Genomic DNA, 6,934 nt, shown 5'->3' on the forward strand with positions numbered 1-6,934 from the left:
ATATGCCCTCCTGCTTGGACAGCTTGGGGACCTCTAAATCAAAACATTTCATGACTTTTTCCCATACTATAACTACTGGACAAGATTTAAAAATCACAACTCCTTTATTATCTAACTTTTGTGAGCACCTACTATATGCCAATACCAGTTACAAAGCAGTGTGTAAAATGTTTTACATACAGCAGCTCATTCAATCCTCAAAACAACTCAGTAGGAAAGGTAGGTGGATTAACCTCATGTCACTGCAGGGGAAACAGAGGGTGTGCCTGACTTGCTTTAACACAGGCTTTCCGAATCCCATGCCTGTACACCTTACCACAGTATTATTCTGGCATTATTGCCAACTTCATACAATAGAGTTTTAGTTCTGGAAGGGACCATAGAGATTAACTAGAATCCAACCGCTTTCTTAAGGTGCCGTTCCTTAGTAATTTAAGGCATGGTCTTGGCAGCCAGACACACCTCAGTAAGAGTTCCAGACCTGCCACTTAACAAGCTGTGGGATCATAGACAAGCCTCAATAGCCCCATCTGTAAAACAGGGATAATAATAGGTACCTCCTGAGGACAGGACTGCTGTGAGGAAGAAATGAGATACTGTATGAAAAGCACTTAGCCTGTTATTTACCAAGTGTCTATTAAATATAGTTAACACTTACATAGTACTGACTACATTCCAGGTACTCTTGAAACTGTTTGTCATATATTGAATTAATCTTAATTCCAATGATGACCTCCTGAAGTAGCTATTATAATCCCTACCTTACAGATGGATTAACTGAGGCACATGTTCGACACCAAACCACAGACCCAAGAAGCTCAGAGAAGACCAAGCAGGATAAATGCCAAAAAAAAGAAAGAAAGAAAGGAAGAAAGAAAGAAAGAAAGAAAGAGAAAAAAAAAAAACGACACCTAAGCATATCATATTCAAACTGCAAAAAAAAAAAAAAGAAAAGAAAAAATTTTTTAAAAAGCCAAAGGAAAAAAAAAACATCTTACCAATAGAGAAGCAAGGATAAGAATTATATCTGACTTCTCATAAACCATGCAAGAAGAGAGGGAAATGAAATATATAAAGTATGAAGTGAAAAAAACCCACTGACCTAAAACTCTGTACCATTTGAAATTATCCTTCAAAAGCGAAGAAGAAACAAAGACTTTCTAAGACAAAAATGAAAGGAATTTGTTGCAAGTAGACCCACCTTGCAAGAAATGTTAAAAGTACTTCTAGTTATAGCATGAATATGTCACAAGAATAAAAGTCACAGCATAAGGAATATAGTCAATGATATTGTAACACTGACATATTGAGATAGATGGTAGCTATGCTTGTGGTGAACACAGCATAATATATGAATTTGTCAAATCACTATGCTGTACATTTGAAACTACTGTAACATTGTGTGTCAACTATACTCAAAACAAAGTTCTTCAGAGAGAAGGAAAATAATATAGGTCAGAAACTAGGACCTAAAGAAAGGAAGAACATCAAAGAATAAATACGAAAAGGTAAAATAAAAACTTTTATTTTTCTTAATTGCTCTAATAAATTATTTGTTCAAAACAACAATGGCAACAATGTATGCTTATGTATAAGTGAAATGAATGACAGTAATGATACAAGACATAAGAGGGAGGAATTAGGATTATTTTGCAATTATAAGGTACCTGCACTATCCATGGACTGGTATAGTGTTATTTTTTTAATTTAATGTTTTTTTATTTTTGAGAGAGAGAGAGAGAGAGAGAATGAATGAATGGGGGAAGGGAAGAGAGAGAGGGAGACACAGAATCTGAAGCAGGCTCCAGGCTCTGAACTGTCAGCACAGTGCTACGCGGGGCTCGAATTCACAAACTGTGGGATCATGACCTGAGCCGAGGTTGGATGCTTAACTGACTGAGCCACCCAGGTGCCCCATGTAGTGTTATTTTAAAGTGGGCTTGGGAGCACCTGGCTGGCTCAGTTGGTGGAGCTTGCAACTCTTGATCTCAGGGTTGTGAGTTCGAGCCCCTCACTGGGTGTAGAGATTAGTTAAAAATAAAATAAAATAAAAAATAAAGTAGACTTGGATTCACTGTACTTATATATTGCAAACTCTAGAGCAGCCACTAAAAGAGTAAAATAAGAAGTATAATTGATATACTAAAATATCAGACAAAAGGAAATCATATAAAAAGCTCAGTTAAAAACACAAAAGGCAGAAAACATGTGGAAGGCAAAATCTGGAACAAAAATTAAAGGCAACAAATAGAGCAACAAATGTTATAGGTAACAATCCAACTATATCAATAATCACTTTAAACATCAATGATCTAAATATACCAATTAAAAGAGATTGTCAGAGTACGTAAAAAAAAAAAAAAATAAGATTCAACTATATATCTACAAGAAATTCACTTTAAATATAATAACACAATTAGATGAAACATAAATGAATGAAGAAAGATATACCATGCTAACAGTACTCAAAAGAAAGCATGAGTAGCTATATTAATTTCAGGCAGAGCAGGCTTTGGAGCAAGCAAAGTTATCAGGGATAAAGAGAGGCATTACATAATGATTAAAAGATCAGTACTCTAAAAAGACAATGTGTTTGCACCTAACAACAGAGCATCAAAACACGTGAGGCAAAAACAGATAAAACTGCAAGGAGAAACAGATAAATCCACTTGTAGGTGGAGAGTTCAGCACCCCTCTATCAGAAACAGACAGATACAGTAGTCAGAAAATCAATAAAAATAGTTGAACTCAACAGCACCATCCATCAACTGGATTTCATTGACATCTATAGATGACTTCATTCAACAATAGCAGAGTAAAATTCTTCTCTAGCTCATATGGAACATTCACCAAGATAGACCACATTCTGGGCCATATAATACACCTCAATAAATTTAAGACGTACCTTAACAGATTTAAAATATACCTTAAAAAGTTTAAAAGAAATCATATAATGTGTGCTCTCAGACCACAGTGGAATTTAAGTAGAAATCAATAACAGAAAGATAGCCAGAAAATACCAAAATACTTGGAGATTAACAATACACTTCTAATTAACACATGAATCAAAGAAGAAATATCAAGAGGAATTTAAAAATATTTTTAACTAAATAAATGTGAAAACACAACTTATCAAGTCTGACACTGTGAAAACAGTGCTTAGAGGGAAATTTACAGCATTGAATGAATATACTGCAAAAGAATAAAGATCTAAAATCAATAATCTAAGCTTCCACCTTAGGAAACCAGAAAAAGAAGATCAAATTAAATCCAAAGTAAGAACAAAAATTCAAGCAGAAATAAATGAAACTGAAATCAATAGAGAAAATCAACAAAATCAAAAGCTGTTTGTTTGAAAAGATAATAAAATCAGTAAGCTTCTAGCCAGGCTAAGAAAAAAAGAGAGCAGACACAAATTACTAATATCAGAAATGAAAAAGGAGACATCACTAAAGATCTCATGGACATTAAAAAGAAGGTAAAGGAATATTATGGACATTCTATGCCCAAATCTGATAACCTAGATGAAACAAACCAATCCCCTTGATAAAACTTTTTAAAAATAACTAAAAATACTCTTGACCTATGATTGGTCCTTGGTATTTAGAAACTTATATCCACACAAAAACCTGCACATAAATGCTTGTGGCAGCTTTATTAATAATTTCCAAAACTTGGAAGCAATCAAAATGTCCTTCAAAAGGCAAATGAATAAACTGTAGTGTCCAGACAATAGAATATTATTCAGTGCTAAAGAAAAAATGAATTACCAAGCCATGAAAACACATGGAGGAAACTTCATGCACGTTACTAATTGAAAGAAGCCAATCTGAAAAGGCTACATACTGCATGAGTCCAACTATATGACATTCTGGAAAAGGAAAAACTATGGAGACAGTGAAAATATCAGTGGTTGCCAGGGGTTGGCAGAGAGACAGGGATACATAGAGCACAGTGGATTTTCAGGGCAGTGAAACTATCTTATATGACACTACAATGGTGGATACGTGTCATTATACATTTGTCTAAACCCACAGACTGTACAATATCAAAAGTAAACCCTAATGTAAACAGTGGTCTTTGGGTGATTACAGTATGTCAATATAGGTTCACTGATTGTAACAAATGTCCCAGTCTGGTAGGAAATGTTGTTAGTGGGGGAGGCTGAGCATGTGCATGTGTGGGAACAGGGGATAAATGGGAACTCTGTACTTTTGCTCAATTTTTCTGGGAACCTAAAACTTCCCTAAAAAATAAAGTTTATTAATTTTTTAAAAACTAAATTGCTACATTCTTCAACCAGCAATATAGTTCAAGCTTCAGCTAGATAAAAAAATAAATAAATAAAAGGAAACCGAGATATAGACTGTTATAAGTAATACAGCAGAGCCAGAACTCAAACCCTGGCAGTCTTTCTCTGGCACGTGTACACTTGCCCACTACACCACCTTGTCTCTCAACTGTTTGTTACTATCATTGCTATTATTTTGCAAATGGGAAAATTGAGACTCAGAAGGATCAGCCACTTGCCAGAGTCCTAGATTTGGTGAAACACAGTCTACGATTCCAGGTTTTCCTGAACCCCTGAATCCTAGTCCTCTACTCTCTCACATTGCCTATACATCTCCCCGACTCCCCATCCACACACAATACCTGGGAAGATCCATGTGTATTGTCCTAGAAAGAAGGAAACTTTTGTTCCAAGCACATTTCAATACTCAAATCCTTTTGGAAGCAAAACAGTCTCCTCCTCACTTTCAACCCTGCTTTATCATCCAGCTGAGAAGATGATATCTGCTAGTGCAAGCCATCAGTGAATAAATGGTAGGGCCAATCTGTTTCAGGATTCCAGCACTTTTAGCATGCCTGGTTTGGGCACCAATTCGCATGGATGCATGAGACACATAGCATGAGTAGAACACAGACCAGAATGAAATTCAAGTAGGTAGATGGCTGGGAAATGGCTGGTAGATGCAGATTAAAAAAAAGAAAAAAGATACTGACTGAGAGGCACTAGAAAAGAGCAGGAGACTGTTTTTTTTTTTTTTTTCTTTTAAAGCTTGTCCAGCTGAAAGAGATCTGCTTTGGTATTATTCCATGACCCACTTTTTTTTTTTCCTAATAAGAGACAGATAGCCAAGATACCCAGATGTGAGAGATAGTCTATCTATAGGAGGCTCTTATTTGATTAGACACTGCTTTCATTTTATAGCAATTCATATTTCCAAGGGCATCTCCTTCTTTGCTTCATTGTACATCCCAACTTCTATTTCCTTCCACAAAACCCAAAGCTCTATATTTTCAAGTTAATACTGCAGTGCACCAGAATGCAGGATTATGTGCAGTCTAATTTCCTTTAGGTCATGCTCACATTCAGTTATTTTATACATATTGAGAATAGAGCTATCTTTGCTTTGAATTTTTAAGCTGTGAGTTCTGTCTTCTCTAAGATAAATTAGACATAATTCCTAAGGCTTAGTGTGCTCTGGTGAACTACCCTAAGGGCCCAGAGTTTCAAACAAATACCTTTCTTTTTCTTCTTTCAGAAAACTAAGCTGGGTCTCAAAGTGACCCTTGCTATTGTGATTTTTTTATTATTTTCTTTCATCCTTAGAAGAAATCTTGCAGTTCAGTATGATCCAATGCCTCAGTCACAATTGGCTGAGTTTGTTTGCTTAAATAATAGCCCTTCCCAGATGGCTGATGTTAGCTTTAGGACAAAACATCATGAACCTAAAGAGTGATCAGTGTTCAGAAATCACTGGTGTGTAGCTAGTGTAAACATAATGCAATTCTATCAGATTCTCTGATTCATAACAAACCTGAGAAGAAGTTAGAGGAGGCAATTTTTTTGGTTTGCTTACTAGGAGAGTTAGTGTTAAGAGGAGTTTCGGACTGCTGAGGATGAAGGGCCTCAGAGAAATGACAAAGGAGCTATGTGTGTGTGTGTGTGTGTGTGTGCGTGTGTGTGTCCATAATTAGATGTCATACACAACAATCATAACAGACATCCTATTTACAATACCCAGTCCAGGGAAGAGTGTCAAAGAGGATAGAATGTACCACCTATTATCAAACCTATGGTAGGTTTTACTGTCTGGGAGGTTAAAAGCATCTTCAGGAGCCTCACAAAAAATCAAGCTTGAACATAAAATGGTACTTTTCTTTAATTTCATCATAATATACTTCCATCAAGGCATTCAAATTTTGAAATGTCAAAAGTTCATTTGCAATCTCTACATTTGCCCCATATTAAAAAAATACATTATCCCATTAAATATACTTATACTTGGTATATACTGGGACCGACTATAAGGAGTCCTACCAAAGAACACTTTTTTCACTCTTAAAATTAACACTCAAAGGTAAGTAAGCCAAGCAATGATTCCCTTCCTGTATATGTTGATTTACAGTTTTCAAGACATTTTCACACAGATAATCTCCTTTGATCTTTACAATAACTCTTTGGAGAAGAGTAGATATTTTTGTTTTTTTTCAATCATTATTTTTTTAAGTTTGTATTTAAATTCTAGTCAGTTAACATATAGTGTAATATTGGTTTCAGGAGTAAAATTTAGTGATTCATCACTTACATATAACACCCAGTGTTCATCATAACAAGTGCCCTCCTTAATACCCATCACCCATTTAGCCTATCCCCCACCCACCTCCCTCCATCAACCCTCAGTGTGTCCTCTATTGTCAAGAGTCTCTTATGGTTTTCTTCCCTCTTTTTTCTCCCTTCCCATATATTCATCTGTTTTGTTTCTTACATTCCACATGAGTGAAATCATACAATATTTGTCTTTCTCTGAATGACTTACTTCGTTTAGTATAGTACACTATAGCTCCATCCATGTCATGGCAAATGGCAAGATTTCATTCTTTTGATGGCTGAGTAATATTCCATTGTATGTATGTGTGTGTGTGCATA

Source organism: Panthera tigris, chromosome X (assembly GCF_018350195.1).
Source record: "Panthera tigris isolate Pti1 chromosome X, P.tigris_Pti1_mat1.1, whole genome shotgun sequence".
In the NCBI taxonomy this organism is placed as follows: domain Eukaryota; kingdom Metazoa; phylum Chordata; class Mammalia; order Carnivora; family Felidae; genus Panthera; species Panthera tigris.